This window comes from Felis catus, chromosome F2 (genome assembly GCF_018350175.1).
Source record: "Felis catus isolate Fca126 chromosome F2, F.catus_Fca126_mat1.0, whole genome shotgun sequence".
NCBI classification, from domain to species: Eukaryota; Metazoa; Chordata; class Mammalia; order Carnivora; family Felidae; genus Felis; species Felis catus.
The window spans coordinates 52543145-52560032 of record NC_058385.1 but is presented as its reverse complement, the minus strand read 5'-3'; the positions used below and the strand labels follow the sequence as shown (position 1 = coordinate 52560032).

Genomic DNA, 16888 nt, shown 5'->3' with positions numbered 1-16888 from the left:
TCAGGGTGGATCACTCCCATCCCTCATCCCTAAATACCCACTGGCCTCCATATTTGTAACCTTGCTTTTATAATTAAAGTAAGAAAAATAAAATTACAAGGGTCTGTAAAACTAGAAAATTTGAGAAAAATATGAATAACCTCTAGAATTTCAGATAGCCTTGAATGAGTTAATTTATACATATATGTATACAGTGTATATATACACATACATGTGTATACGTACATAGTATAATACATACCTCCGTATGTATATACATGTGCGTGCACACACCTTTTCTCTTAGGATAATTAACATCAGTGGCATCTGCATTTTGCCTTTATACTATACATATGATATATGCTGGAGATTTGAGTTTGGTAAAATTTTCAATTGCAGTTTCTTTACCACATACTTTCTTTTCAAAACAAGTACATAGACATTTTTAGAGGAAGTTGCAGGTTAAAACATATAGTTCCTAAAATAACAATAATGATAGTAACAACAGCAAAAACAAAAGTAGCACTTCTTTCCATTATTTTTTATACTAAAAAAATTCAAGGGTGTTTAAGCCCTGTAAAAGTTAATTTAATTAAGTCGTGAATCTATCTCAATTCAGCTTCAAACTTCATATGGAAAAGTCATATTTTATAGTGCAAATTATCGAGATTGACTAGTTATAGTTAGAGAAGTCCAGTGGATAATTTCTCAATTACCCATTTGGCCAGACTTCTAGGTCAGTTGGGACGTCTTAAGCAGCAGTGTATACCAATGTAACAGAGTCAATTTTGGCAACAGATGTGATTTTTAAAAACAACATCAAAGCTCATTTTGGATGGATATACCCTCTAAGGATTATGTCAATTTAACAACTTAAAAATATTAACAAAAATATTAGTTTGAGTTTACAAATATTAATCCTTGGGTCTTATTTTCTATGAAATCCACTTATCTGCTTTTATATTCTTGACAAGACTATAATTGAAAGCTTTGGACTTTGAGTCAGGATTTTTCAGTTCAAATCTTACCTCCCCAAGGGATTATGTAACGCTGGCTTTCACACATGTGAGCTTCAGTTTCCTAGTGTGGAAACAGGTTGAATAACACATGTCAGGGCATGCTCTGAAGAGTAAATGGATTAAATTGATGAAGCCTAGCTTTGTCCCTGCTTTTATGATCTGTGCTCAAAAATAGTAGTTTCTTCCCTCACATCTTTCTACTTTTCCCATTTCTCCAAAGCCCAAGATACTTTAAGATAGCTCCCTGAGTAGTAGTCATTAAATTTCACCTCCAGTGGCTTGCTATCTTTAGGAAGTCCCTAGATGGATTACATTTCAGTACCTGCAGGTGAGGTCTAGGCTGGCTAGCACACATAGCAGATTCATCCAGATGGGATTATGACTGGGAGTTTGTAAATTTCCTGCTATGCTCATGCCAATGTCATGAGGCATCTGGTGAGGAAATTCAGCCTGTTCATTTTTGAACAAGGCACCAAAAAATTTCCAGTATGTTTATTATATAGTTGTTTTGGAATAAACGACAAACAAAAGCTATATTTCGACATTAGAAAGATGTTGATGTATACTTAGAATTTTTTATGTGTGCCAAAAGAAATAGAACATTCCCTGCAAAAGTGTGTATTGATGTGAAATGAAACAAATGGTGCTTTATTTATTTATGTAAGGCTAGAACATTGGGAATATTGCATCATTTAAGCTTCATCCTTACAGTTCATTACCTACTAAAAATGAGCCCTGCTTATAAGAATTTGTGTGGTCAGTGATGAGCTGTGTTTTGAAATGGAGTGTTGTAGATTAAGCATTAGAAAGAGAAAAGGAAGGAAGGAAGGGAGAAAGGAGAGAGAAGGAGAAAAGAAGGAAGGAAAGGGAAAGGAGGAAGGGAGGGAGGAAGGGAGGTAGATATTGTACTTGATCTTTTGGAACATTAGAGAATATGTGCTTCAAAGTTGCAAATTGCCTAAACTCCAAGCTCAAAAATCTTAGAAATACTTTTTTTCCTTGATGCACTGACCCACAAATCACATATTGATAGCTTAGAAATAAACTTAGCTTTTTAACAGATTTTTTTAAAGTTTGTCATTTAGTGAGGACCCAAGGTCAGATGTGAAGGCCTGTATCCTCAGATTTTCCCTTTTTCAGGGGGATGAAATTCAGATTCCCCTTGGCCTAATACTAGATATCCTCCATAGTTTGCCTGTCCTTCCCTTTGTTTCTTTCTGTTCTTCCTTTTTGTTTTTTGTATTTACATTGTCTGTATTTTAGAGCTAGTATTATATAGTAAAGTAATTAATAGCATGACATGTAGGCAACCCTAAATGTGTAGTACTTTAACTTAAAACAGTTGGCATGTTGTACAATTTTATTTTATTATTTTTTAATTTTTTAACGTGTATTTATTATATTATTGAGAGAAAGAGAGACACAGCATGAGTGGGGGAGGGGCAGAGAGAGGGAGACACAGAATCCAAAGCAGGCTCCAGGCTCCGAGCTGTCAGCACAGAGCCTGACGTGGGGCTCAAACCCACAAACCAGGAGATCATGACCTGAGCCGAAGTCAGATGCTTAACCGACTGAGCCACCCAGGTGCCCCTTTATAGTCATTATTTAATTTAATATAATTTTTTCATCATGGTAAATATACTCTTTAATCCCCATTTATCCATATATATATATATACACACACACACACACACACACACACACACACACACACACACACGTATATATATATATATACATACATACATACAAAAAAACACTAACACTAAGATATATATAATATTTTCTTTATCCGTTCATCTGTTGATGGACAGTTGGGCTGCTTCCATAGTTTGTCTACTGTAAATAATGCTGCAATAAACATAGTGGTGCATGTTTGTCTTTGAATTAGTGTTTTTGTATGTTTTGGGTAAGTACTCAGGAGTGTGATTCCTGGATCAGAAGGTAGTTCTCCTCTAATACCTCCATAATATATTTTCCACAGTGGCTGTACTAATTTGCATTCTCACCTACAGTGCGTGAGGGTTCCTTTTTCTTTACATCCTTGCCAACACTTGTTGCTTCTTGTGTTTGTTATTTTAGCCATTCTTACAGGTCTAAGGTGATATCTCATGATGGTGTTGATTTGCATTTCCCTCATATTGAGTGATGTTGAGCATCTTTACAAGTATCTGTTGGCTATTTATATGTCTGCTTTGGAAAAATGTCTATTAACTTCCTCTGCCCATCTTTTAATTGGATTACTTGTTTTTTGGATATTGAGTTGTATCAGTTCTTTATATATTTTGGATACTAACTCTTTATCAGACAGGTCTTTTGCACATATCTTCTCCCATTGGATAGGTTGCTTTTTAGTCTTGGTGATTGTTTCCTTCACTGTGCAGAAACTTTTTATTTTGGTATAGTCCCAATAGTTTATTTTTGCTTTTATTTCCCTTGCCTCAGGAGACATACCTAGAAAAATGTTGTTATAGCCACTGTTAGAGAGATTACTGCATGTTCTCTCTTCCAAAATTTTTATGGTTTTAGGTCTCACATTTAAATCTTTAACCCATTTTCAGTTTTTAGAATGGGCATTAACTCTTCTATAAATGTTTGGTAGAATTTGCCTGTGGAGCTCTCTGGTCCTGGACTTTTGTGGTTTTTTTGGTGATTCTGATTACTGATTCATTTTCATTACTGGCAATTGGTCTATTCAAATTTTCTGTTTCTTCCTGCTTTAGTTTTTGTAGGTTTTGTGTTTCTAGGAATTTATCCATTTTTTCTAAGTTTTCCAAATTTTTGGTATGTAAGTTTTCATAATATTATGTTACAATTGTTTGCATTTCTATGGTGGCAGTTATTATTTATTCTCTTTGATTATAATTTGTATTTTGAGGTTTTGGGGGCTCTCTCTCTCTCTCTCTCTCTCTCTCAATAAGTCTTACCAGAGGTTTATCAATTTTGTTGATGTTTTCAAAGAACCAGCTCCTGATTTTATCTGTTCTTGTTTTGTTTTGTTTTGTTTCCTTATCATTTATTTCTTCTCTAATCATTATTTATTTCCCTTTGCTAGGTTTGGTTTTATCTTTCTTTATGTGGCTCATTTAGGTATAAGGTTAAGTGGTTTACTTCAGATTTTTTTTCTTCCTGATGTAAGCTTGTATTGCTATACACTTTCCTCTTAGAACAACTTTTGCTGCATCCCCAAAATTTTGGATTGTTGTGTTTTTTATTTTCACTTGTTTTCATGCAAATTTTCATTTATTATTTGATTTGTTGGTTAACCCATTCATTGTTCAATAGCTTGTTATTTAACCTCTATGTATTTGTGATCTTTCCAGACTTTTTCTTGTAGTTGGCTTCTAGTTTCATAGCATTGTGTTCAGAAAAGATGCATGGTATGATTTCAATATTCTTGAATTTGTTGAGGCTAGTTTTGAGGCCTAATATGGGATCTATTCTGGAGATTGTTCCGTGTGCATTTGAAAGAATGTGTATTCTGCTATTTTAGGATGGAAGGTTCTGAATATGTCTGTTAAATCCATCAGGACCAGTGTGTCATTCAGAGCCACTGTTTCTTTTTTGACTTCCTGTTTGTATGATCTTCCCATCGATGCGAGTGTTAAAGTCCCCTATTATTGTTTTACTATAAATTATCTCCTTTATGTTTGTTATTAACTGTTTTATGTATTTGGGTGCTTTCATGTTGAGTGCATAAATATATACAATTGTTATATTCTCTTAGATTATCCACTTTATCATTATAGTGTCCTTCTTTGTCTCTTGTTAAAGTCTTTTGTTTCAAAGTCTATTTTGCCATCCATCTGCATGCTAAATGTTTCTCCATCCCCTCACTCTCAAATTTGCAGGTGTCTTTAGGTGTGAAACGAGTCTCTTGGAGGCAGCATATAGATACATCTTGTATTTCTATCCATTTTGTCACCCTGTGACTTTTGAATGAACCATTTAGTCCATTTACATTCAAAATAATTATTGATAGATATGTATTGCCATTTTATTACTTGTTTTGTTGTTGTTTCTATAAATTTTCTCTGATCTTTCCTTCCCTTGCTCTCTTTCTTTTCTCTCTCGCTTTTTTTTTTTGCCACTGTCCTTTGAATTATATTTTCCTAGGGTACCTCAAGGGGACAGAGATTGGACTAGGCAAAAGAAAGATTTAAGGATTTCTTACTCCCCTAGACACATACCATCTACTACCACCTTAGTTTTTTACCAGAATTTCTAACAGTGAAGAATAGGTTTCCCTAGTCCCTTTTGGTAACAGAGTGTTGGGTTGGGAAATGCAAGTCAATTATTTAGCCTGTAGACATGAGCTTCCTTTTTCTCTGATAGTGTTGTTAAAAAGGAAAAATTGCATCTACACCATTGGATGAAAGGCCATTTGGGATCTTAAATAGTTCATAAGTGACCGCTAACCCATATAATGTGTTCAAGAACATCAGAAAATGCCCCAGTTCTGCACCAAGCATCAAAATTTAGACAGCTAAACATGGATTGATTTTGGCCCCCACTCACACTGATGGCTGAGTGCCCTTGGGCAGGTCAGAACCTGTACAACTACTGTGGTGACCTCAGGCCAGAATATACAGTACATGTGAGCAGTTGGTTTAATTTGTTTGTCTTTTTTTAAAGTATATTTCCTCATGAGAACTGCCATTGTGTAAATTATAATTAAATGTAAATATTATACTTTATAATCTTATAATAATTTCCTGATAAGTATACCTGATAATCTAGTCTGTAGTGTTATATATAGTCTATTGCAGTTGGCTCTCCTGGTCTCCTATTTGCTTTCTACGGCTATATTTGCTCACCCTTTTAGGATGGAAATAACCTGGTCTTAATCCTTTCAATAAAAAAAGGCTGGCAAACTTCTTTAATGAGTAAATGGAAAAGGTTTTATAAGGCAGCATATATAAAAAAGAAACATTAATCCTAACCCTTCACTTTTTAAAATGGGAATTAAGGTCAGTGTTCCTAAAGCAGCCAACTGAAGTTCAGAAATTCTTTGGGAAGAAAACCAAACAGCTGACTTTCACTAGAGAGAAAAGCATTTCAGGAGTTGGGTGCTAAGCACTGGTAGTGTCTTTCCAAGTAATTTCTCTTTAACTAGGTCATCTCTTTTAAGAGAATAATGAGAGGCCATAAAAGAATCATCATTATGTTCATCTATTTAATTCTTTATTCGTAATTAGGTCCTTCTACTACTAAGATACAGTAAATCAGATTTTTTCCAGAAAGTCTAGCCTGTTTTGTAAGAGAAAGTGAGGCACTTAGAGAAACCTAAGTCTTTCAGTCCATCAGAAATTAATGATGCACTAAAGAATATATTTAAGAGAGCCTGTGGAAAGGAAAGCTTCAATCAGGGTAGAACATATCAAACTTTTTTTTTTATACTCAAGTGGTAAATAGTATCTTTTTGGAGAGGAAATGTTTCTATGAATTATCTCTCATGAACGACATCATTTCACCCCTTAAATGTATATGTCATTTCATCTTCCAACACAGACACATCACTGCGTCTGCTGTGAAATTCCCAGAGTGATCAATTGTCTATTTTTCATGTTCTAGTATATTTCAAAGTTCAACCTCTGGATTTTAAATATGATGTGTAACTTACAAACACATTGGCAAAAATTTTGTTCCTTCAAAATTTACATACTTTCTTCAGGTCTCCCCAAATAGGAATTCTCCTGTTCATGAAGAAAATCTATTTTGTACTTGACTAAAAATAGTGTTGAAGTTAATTCCCACTTAAGAGAGTAAAGAATTGAGATACTGAAAAGAACAGTTAGGAAATGGAAAAGGATTTACCCTTTGTCAAAGAGGCCATTTTTAGCACCTTATCACAGCAACAACATAAGCATTTTGTAAATTTAGTTTTGACAGGATTGAAATTGTCACTTTTTCTATCTGAGATAAACTTTAGTGTATATTCATATTACCATTTGAATAAAAATCTTGAGCATTTTAGCATGACAATAAACTAATTCACATTTTAATCACATGTGATAGTTTACAAAGCCTTCACAATACTTTGGTATTATTCCCATATTAAAAGATGAGGAAACTGAGGCAGAGAAATTGAACCTTACCCCCAGGTCGTGCAAATACCTGGCAGAGTTCACAATCAAACTCATGCCTTCTGGTTGGTGTCCCAAGGTAGGTGTATATAACACAGAAGCACAGAGAAAAATATATGTAGTGTTGGTGAGCTACTAACCAAGGAGAAAGAATCTTTTGTTGTTTCCACCTCAATCAAGAGCAGATGAGGGTCAGAGACTTGGATTCTAGTCCTTCCTGAATGACTGAATCTCTGTGAGGCCTTCTTTTCCCTAGGCCATGGTCTTTAAAGAGAGGAAATTTCAGGAGACAACAGCCATTTGATCCTTTCCAGCCCTTGCACTGTGTGAATGTCTGTTTGTGTTTTGTAAATATGGCCAAATTTCAGTTATCTGATGAGTTAAATAATAGAATTAAAAAGGTTAAAATAAAATTAGTGGTTTCAAGCTCTGCCTTTTATTCAAGAATGCAGGATAAGAATTAGAAAAGCACATTGGTTTTATGGTATGATTGCGATTTTAGAAGTACCAGGAGAGTGTCACCTCCTAAATAAGCCCACAACATTTCCTGAAATATTTTCTTATATCCTCTTAGTAAACTCACATGCATACTTGCACAGAAATGTAGCAATTATTTATATTACTGGTTCTCAATTGGGCATGACCTTGACTCCTAGTGGGCATTTGGCAATGTCAGGAGACATTTTTGTGTGTCACGGCTGGAGTGCTTCTAGCATCTAGGGGGTGGAGACCAGCAACGCTGCTAGACATCCTGTAATTTACAGGATGTTCTCCCACAAGCTCACACACTAGAAAATGTTTTCCTGCCCTCAATGTCAATGAAGTTGAGAAACTGCATTTAAATTTATAAATAATTGAATGGCAGTTCTACCATCTAACTTGTTATATTTTTTTCCTAGGAATTTCAATTTTGGTCCATATGACATAGGTAAAGTATATATATTTTCGATTATGAAATCTTCATTTCAGCTTATAATGATCTTTATGAACCCAGAGATCAGGATTTAATTGAGTAAACAAGTACCATTTAGAAAATTAAACTAACCAGAAGAGCACTAAGTTGGAAGTCATTCATTTATGCTTGTGTAAACTAATGCAGTGCGAAGTCATTGTGAGGAAAAGCAGACCTGGGTGAATACCATGGTGAAAGGGGTTAGGATGCTGGAGAATCCTAAGCACCAGAGGAAGGGGGAGGCAAGGGAGATGATGGTGCCCACTTGGTCTACTTTTCAAATTTCAAAGACTAGCCCTACCATAAGCTACAAGTAGCAGCAGAACTCAACATATATGAATTTAAGTTCTTTTTTCTAATTCAGCTTTATGTGGTATGTGCCAGTGATTTTTAAAATAATCAACAATTGGAAAGAACAAGGGTAAAGAAGATGCTGATTAGTTAATATATTGACATTGTTATATTAACTTGAGATTAGGAGTCTCAATGATTCATAAACTGGGTTGCTAGCTTTTATTTTAGACTGTCTCGTTTGCCTTGAAAACCTAATAATAAACTATTTTCTACACTATTCATTATTTAGTTTATTCTCTTAATTTTTGCAACCTGAGTATTCTGTTACCTTTGGACTGCTTTTTTTGCCATTAAAGGTATTATATAACACATGCAGACAAAAACTCTGTTGAAATAGTATCCTGCAAATATAAGCTCTGTTTGTATTAATTATCTTTGTTGCTTAACAAATTATGCCAGAATTTAGAAGCTTAAAATAGTAAACATTTATCTTCTCATGATAAATGACAATCAGGGGTCTGGGGATATCTTAGCTGGGTGGTTCTGGCTCTGGGTTCCTGGTGAGGGTGCAGTCAAGGTATTGGCTGGGACTGTAGTCTCCAAAGACCTAACTGGAGCTAGAGAATCTATGCCAAGGTCATTCACTTGGCTGTTGGCCAAAGGCTTCATGTCCTCACCATGTGGCCCTTTCCACGAGGCTGCTTATAATATTGCTTCTCCCCCTAGAGAGAGAGAGAGAGACCAAGATGGAAACTGTGGTGTCTTTTATCTGAAGTGACATATCATCTCTTCTGCCATATTCTGTTGGTCACACAAACAAACCAGTAGAATGCAGGAAGGGGAGTAGGCAAGAATATGAATACCAGAAGGAAGGGATCATTGGACCATCTTAGAGGCTGATTACCAAACTAAAGTTGCCTTTAAATTCAGTAATCATTTAGAATTCATCATACTGGAGTGTCAAAATATAACAATACACAGTAAGCTCTGCAATTGGTCACTTATAATAATGACAGCAAGCTTTGCTGAAAAAAAAAAAACAAGTGAACCCATGTCCCAAGAAGAGCTACACCGAGTTTACAGTATGCAGGCACAATGATCTTCAAGACAAAGCATATGTTAACTTCCGCTAGTTTTTTATTGTACAGGTATAGCTTTTTGTGTGCTAATCCAGTCAGAATTCTTTCTGTTATACCACCAACTTTTGGCTTTTTGATGGTGTAACAAGTGTAATTCTGAGTATGGTTTGGAAAGGATTGACTTCTAGTCCCACTGTTCCATCTCCTGGCTGCACAAACAGAGCCAAGTTCTCATCTCGGATGCCTCATCTGTGAAATAGTGGTAACAACATTCATCTCTAATGATTATTTTGAGAACTAAATGCAATGATGTCTGCAAACTCTTCAGCATTTTGCCTCACACACAATGAGACTATAATAAATAGTAGTTATGAATATCAGCTTGTACTCTAGTGTGTTTAAAATGTTTATTTATTTTTGAGAGAGAGAGGGAGAGAGGCAGAAAGAGAGAATCCCTGCAGGCTCTGCACTGTTACCACAGAGCCCAATGCAGGGCTCAATGCAGGGCTCAACGCAGGGCTTGAGGCAGGGCTCGAACCCACAAACCGTGAAATCATGACCTAAAGCTAAAACCAAGGGTCAGACACCTAACCAAATGAGCTATCCATGCACCCCAATAATCCAGTGTTTTTAAATTGAACATCACAATCATTAGTAGGTTGTGAAACTAAAAAATTGGTTGAGTCAAATCTTCCTGTACAAATGAAATAAAATATCTAAGTCTCATAGGGTCAGAAACCTGGGTTCTACTTTTTACTGTATCACTAGAGTAAATATTGTTTCATGAAACTTTTGTCTCCTTTTTGTGAGCACATGTAAGCCCCTGTGTGTGTGTGTGTGTGTGTGTGTGTGTGTGTATTGTAGTTGTTTCTTGTCCTGATTGAAACTATTCCTCTTACTGGTGGTCACAGTAAAAATCAAAACAAAACAGGGGCACCTGGGTTGCTCAGTTGGTTAAGTGTCCAACTTCGGCTCAGGTCATGTTCTTGAGGTTTGTGAGTTCAAACCCTGGGTCAGGCTCTGTGCTGACAGCTCAGAGCCTGGAGCCTGGAACCTGCTTCAGATTCTGTTTTCCCTCTGTCTCTGCCCCTCTCTGCTCAGGCTGTCTCTGTCTCTCTCTGCCTCTCTCTCTTTCTCTTAAATAAATTTAAAAAACCAAAACAAAACAAAACAAAATAAAAAGGAGAATGTCCTTATTCTACCTGACTTTGTGTTTTTGCCTCAGGAGAAACAACCTTATTCTGTTTTTGTGATTGTGCCTCACTGAACGTCTTGGAAGTTGGAATATTTTAATGCCTCTTTGTTGGAGAATCTCTTCCTGTCTAGAATCCCATTTGAAGATGAAGTCCTAGAGTGCATAGTGCTATGACCTTCCCGTGTTCTATCATTAGACATGCCCCAGGCAAGGACAAGGCTCATTGCCTCACGCCCAGTAGCACAGTGGTTTTCAGATGTATTAATGGTAAGTGACACAGGAAGCTCAGAAATCCCAAAAGGCTTACTTGTCTGGAATCTTTTATGTAGCAAACATCCATAAGGATTTTTTTTTTAGTTGTGTGATTAAATGAAGAAGTGCTGAGCCCCTAAGGTTTTTGAAATTCTAAACATTAATCTCTCATAATGAGGTACTGCTTCTCATGGAGGAAAGAACCACTTATGGCCTTTCGTTGTCAAGTTTGCCAAATGTCCAGTGGTGGACCATACAAGTAAATTTTCTTTTTGCTGTTTAATGTCATATTTGCTTTGTCTTAAATTTTTATTGATAGTTATCATCAGTGACTTGGAATGCTTCATCTTCAGTTTATCAGTCAAGTTACCAGAAAACAAAAGTGTTATTACTTTCCAGGTCCCTGTTATCCTAAGGAGAGTGATGAATACTTTTATAATGTGAATAATTTTATACTTTAATTTATCTGCTTTTAAGTCAGATTGTTCAGCTAGTTGTATTAACTATAATGTTTAAAATGTTAAAGAAATAAGCTGTCTCTTTTTTTCCCCCCTTTTACAATCTTCCCCCAGTCTCACCCTCCCCTCTTCCTACCACACACAGTATTTTTATGAAGGACATCTGGGAACTTTATTCACTGCATTCTCTTACTTTATTCATTGCTGGCCTAGTAATTCAGAGTCTAATCATCATCAAAATCACAATTGTAGATATTTCTGGGTTAAAATTGCTCAAGGAGAAAGTTCCTTCTAAGGGTCTGAAACAACTAGCATATGTTGCATAAGAGGTTTCTGTATACCCTGTGGCTATAAAGTCTGGAAGAATTAATGAATATATATATAATTTTAAAAACATTAAAATACAATAAAACATTATTATTTGTTCCCAGACATTTTGGCCACCATATAGTATATAGATTGTTTAGAGTATAAATAGTAAAGATACTTTGCAGTTCTTTAAGAATGAAGGTTTGCAAACCTCTTTAGCATTAGACAGACAGTAGTATCAGGAATCGAAAATATGCTGTAATAAGTCCTTTATATGGTTATGATTTACAAAATATTTTCATTTTAACTTTACAAAATTGTTTTGACATAAGTATCTTTGCATTTACTTTACAAGTGGGGAAACCGAGGATTAGAATAGTTAAGTGATTTCTTCATGGTCACAGTGTTAGTGTTAGGAAGCCAGACCTTTAAGAACAAATCCCTCATGGTTTTTCTTTAGTCCTTAAACAATTCTGTGACGTCAGTATATTATTATTCCCCTTTTCTAGATGCAGAAAGCTGAAGCACAGAGAAGGAAAGCAACTTGATCAAAATCACACAGCTAGTCAGTTGTCAGCCCAAATCTGTAAGAGTCCAAAGCTTCCTGTTTTTTCTTATTCATTGGTTTCTTTCCATATGCTACTTCTCATGTGGCTGTATATCTGAATCTCTTAAAATAAATAATACAATGGCTAATTTGAGCTGTTAATTCTCTTTATATAAAGCTGCAACAGAGAATTCACACTTCTTTTAACAGATTTTTCAAACTGCTTCTCCGAACCTAGCTCCAGACCAAAATATAAGTATCTGTCATTTGCATAGCATCTTGTAGATGGCCAAATGTTTTCACAATCTATTTGAGTGTGAACTTATGAGACACTTAGGACAGGTCAAATTAGCAGGGTGATTTTACTAATGAGAAATATTTATCTCAGACAAGTAAAAGACTGTAAAGTTTACATGGCCAGTAAGTGAAAAAAGCAAATCACTCAAGTCTTCAATGACACATCCCGGGAGCCCTCTGCAACGCTACGCTGAAGATAGCCCAGCATCCCATAAGATTCTGCCTGCCCGTGGGTTCACCAAGATTTTTCTCCCACTTAAAGGAAATCAAGTAGATGATAGAGAAGTTCTTACACCTGAGCTGATGGGCATGGATTGTGGTAGCACGGTCATAGACTCTGCGTTAGGTAAGGCAGGTGAGAATCCTGATTCTGCAGTGAGCTCTGTTTAACTGTTTGTTTTGGCTTTAAAGAGGTCAAGAATGTAAAAGCCTTAAGTGACATCCTGGGATATATAAAATTTGGGCTTCCTGGTTTTCTGAAAATAATAATGTTGATAATTTCAATATAAAAAAAAAAAGTCATGATGAAACTGAATGCTGAGAGCAGCCAGCCCTGGGTGGGAATGTATATCAGGACAGATAAGAAGCTGCTAAGTATTGGCTTTCTCCAAATTATGTTTGTGCTCAGTCATGTTGAGTTAACTGAGAGGACCTACCAAACTATTTATTCTCTATGAATATATGGAATAAAATTGTCATGGATTTTACAAACTGAGGGTTTATGCTTCACAGTCTTGTGCAAGCTATTTCTCTTCCACATTATAATGACACTGTCTATTAATATACTTACCTTTCTCACTAAACAAGGACTGTACCTTTTATGTCTTTATATCTCCATGACACAAGGCCTGTTAATACAGAAAACATATAAAAGTGGCTCAGTAGATGTTTACTGAACTGTGTTCATCCCATATAAGAAAATATATAAATGTATATGTTCTATAAATATACGTAATTACACTCCCACATCTATGTGTTTACCATTATGTCTTATCTGATCTACTATTCTGTGATCTTACACCTGCTTGATAAAACATGGCATATTCAAGGGGAAACAATTACAGTCTACTATTTTATCCCATATGTATATGCATATGTATATATGTATACATTGTATTCTAATTCAATATTCTGTATAAATATGTGTATCTGTAAAATTTTTGTAAGTATATTTAGCTGTAAGTATAACTTTTGACAACAAAAAATTTTTGAGCAAAAATTAGTTTAGCAGCTTCAATTTAGACTTAAGTGTGTTTTAATTTAGAAACCTAGGAAACATTTATTTTGAGAAGAAGAAAAGGTTTGGAGATTATTGATAAAATTTTGTTGTTAAGTTTTTAAGTCATAATGTTGGAATACACTCTATGAGAACGTTTTCAGTGTGTGTATATAAAATTAGAATAACTATGCACTTGACATCTGTGTTTGAAAGGATGATGGTGTAATGAACAGGAGAACAAGCATGATACTAACCCATATGCTATATGAAGATGGTATCTCCGTTTTGGTTGAGTAAATGAAAGAAAATACTTTTCAGCAAAGATAATTAATGAGGCCATAAATAGCATATCATCATGAGCTGAGGAAAGAATAAGTCACCTTGTCATATAAAGTAATTACTTTATGCTTGGTTTGGGAAGGCCTCAAAGGGCCCACTACATATTGACCCAGCCATTCTTTCAATATTCCTGACCATGATGGTGGTGAAGGAGATTTTTCATTGTATTTAAAAAGAGATAACAAGTGAATGAAGAGTTTTTTTGTTTGTTTTTAACCATTGAAAGGTAATAAGGCAAATGTTTGGTGCCTTCTCCTCACGATGCACCCCGTCACTCCAAACTGGTGGCCATGCCTTTAGGATCAAGGCAGCTTACAGTAAGAGCTAAAAGTTCCAGGAGTTTAAGTCCCAGAGAGGTAGGAGCAGTAGCTAATTGGAGATTATCTGTCCTGCCTGAAAGCTTGAAACTGTACTCAAAATGACATGTTAGCCAAACAAAATACTGTAGCCAGACACATTTGGGCATGAAATGGCCCATTTGTGATCCTTGCACTAACCAAGGAGCTGAGGCAGACATTAGTGGGAAGAGAATGGACGTGGGCATCAGACAGACTGAAGTTGTAATACCAGCTCCAACATTTGGGCTCTGTACCCCTGGTTACATTATTTAATTGCTCAGTACTTCTAAACATCTTGTTGGCATTAGATGGTAATAATATCTATTCCAAAGGGCTATTGTGAGGAATTTAACGTAAGTGTTTAAAGACCTTAACTCAGGGTGGCTGGGTGACTTGGTTAAACATCAACCTTTGATTTCAGCTCCGGTCATGATCTCTCGGTTTGTGAGTTCTAACTCTGCATGGGGCTCTGCGCTGGCCGCCTGCAGCCTGCGTAGGATTCTCTGTCTCTCCCTCTGCTCCTCTCCCACTTGCTCTCTCTCTCTCAAAAATAAATACATACACATTTTTAAAAATTAAAAAAAGATATTAGCTCATTGGCTGACATATAGAAAGTGCTCAGTTAATAGTGGCTATTGTTACAGCCTTTCCACAAAACCTCTCCTCTTCAGGAGAGACTATCTGTGGCTGTTTCTGCTCTTTTATTTTCATTCATTTGTTTTCCTTAGTTCTCATGAAGCCAGGGGTAAGGGACAGTGCTAGAGGAGATAAACCAGTGGAATCAGGGGGACATGTCTGTGGATCATAGCCCATGTTTCCCAGGTTTGCTCTGACCAAGCCACTAATAAATTGCCAGGTGTTTAGAAGTTTCCCACAGAGTGAATGCAGTGTAAGCACATTTTTGTCTTTCTCTCTTTATTTTTTTTCTGAATATAAAATTATATTCTCATTTTTTTAAAGAAAGTGGAAAATATTTACTATTTCAAGAAGAAAATAAAATTCACCTGTATTCCCATCAGCCAGAGACAGGCGGTGTTCACAATTCAGTGTTTCTTTTCCCAATGCATACAAATGTCTGAATACATTTACTGTAATTGAGAACATACTAAATAAATATATCATTTTGTATACTGCTTATTATGTTGAGCAGGAAGTTGTGTTTGTTTTAAGCCATGGAAAACTGGTACTTTTTAGTCATTTTGTACCTTAAAATCTAGACTATACAATCTATTCAATAGATAGGAAGTTGGGAGGGTGGCCTTTATAACTGTGGGCATGGTTATTTTTAAATCTTAATATAGTAATTTACATTTGAGAAAGACTATAGAATTAATTTTTAGTTCTGGTAACTTGTTTTCTTGTTTCCCTTTCTTTCTCAACCCCCTAATTGCTCTCTCTGGGAAATAACTATTTGCTAAAGATAAAAATTATTTGTACAGATTCTAGAAATACATTCTATAAATGGGAGAAGGTTCATCACACAGCTTTCCTTCCGCTCCTCAGAGAAGAAATCCTAGGGGTTTTGTGAGATGCTGAGAAACAATTTGTTCCTTCTTAGAACTCAGAGTAATGGGTTATAGTTTGTACTCCTCTCTTCGGAGTAAGTTAGGCCTTGGGGTACAAGACTGTTATATTAGCCGTTAAAATTATTAAATCTGATTCAGTACCATACTTCATAATAAAACTTCACTGCTAATACATCACAGTCTCAAAAACATGATGCAGATTTAAAAATGAAAGAGTTGAAGGAACCATATAGTATGATAACACTTTTGGAAATCTTGAAAATATACTAGATGGTATGGTTTATTATTTTGTTTATATACCTATGTAGCATAAGCCCATATCAATTTTAGGATAATGATTGATTCTGCTGTGCATGTAGAGGGGGTGCTTAGGTTGTCTTTGCAACATTTTATTTTTTACTAAAAAGGAAATTCAAAGCAAATATGTCAAAATGTGACATATGCTAAATCTTTTTTTTAATGTTTATTCATTTTTGAGAGAGAGTGTGTGAGCAGGGGAGGGGCAGAGAGAGAGGGAGACACAGAATCTGAAGCAGGCTCCAGGCTCTGAGCTGTTAGCACAGAGCCCGATGCAGGGCTCAAACTCCTGAACCGCAAAATCATGACCTGAGCCGAAGTCAACTGAGCCACCCAGGCACCCCCATCTGCTAAATCTTAATGGGAGCTTCATGATATCTAATATTTTTAAGATTCCAAGATTTTAGACTTTATAATAAATCAGACCAGCCTTTTTAGTGAAAGACCAGTTAGTGAAAAACAGAAGGTTGTGAGTGGTCATTGCTTGTTGGGGATGGGGATGAAATCAGAAGGAACACTGTGAGGTGATCTATAGCTCCCAAAAGTAGATTAGCGAATCTTTAAAAGGGCCTTTTACAAAATTCCTCTGGCAATACATGTGGCAATGAGAACAGGTATTTTAACAGTTACTTATGCTTAGTTTCATTCTCTCTTCTTGTGTGTGGTTAATTCTAAGAGGGGCTAATTCACTGTAATGGTAAT

The 16888-nt window shown here is 35.8% G+C and overlaps 1 protein-coding gene across 7 annotated transcripts in view; it reads left to right on the top strand.

Annotated features, from left to right (window-relative positions):
* Positions 1-16888, top strand: part of ANGPT1 (angiopoietin 1) — a 244476-nt gene that overhangs the window by 114584 nt on the left and 113004 nt on the right. The gene's annotated exons all lie outside the window — the stretch shown is intronic.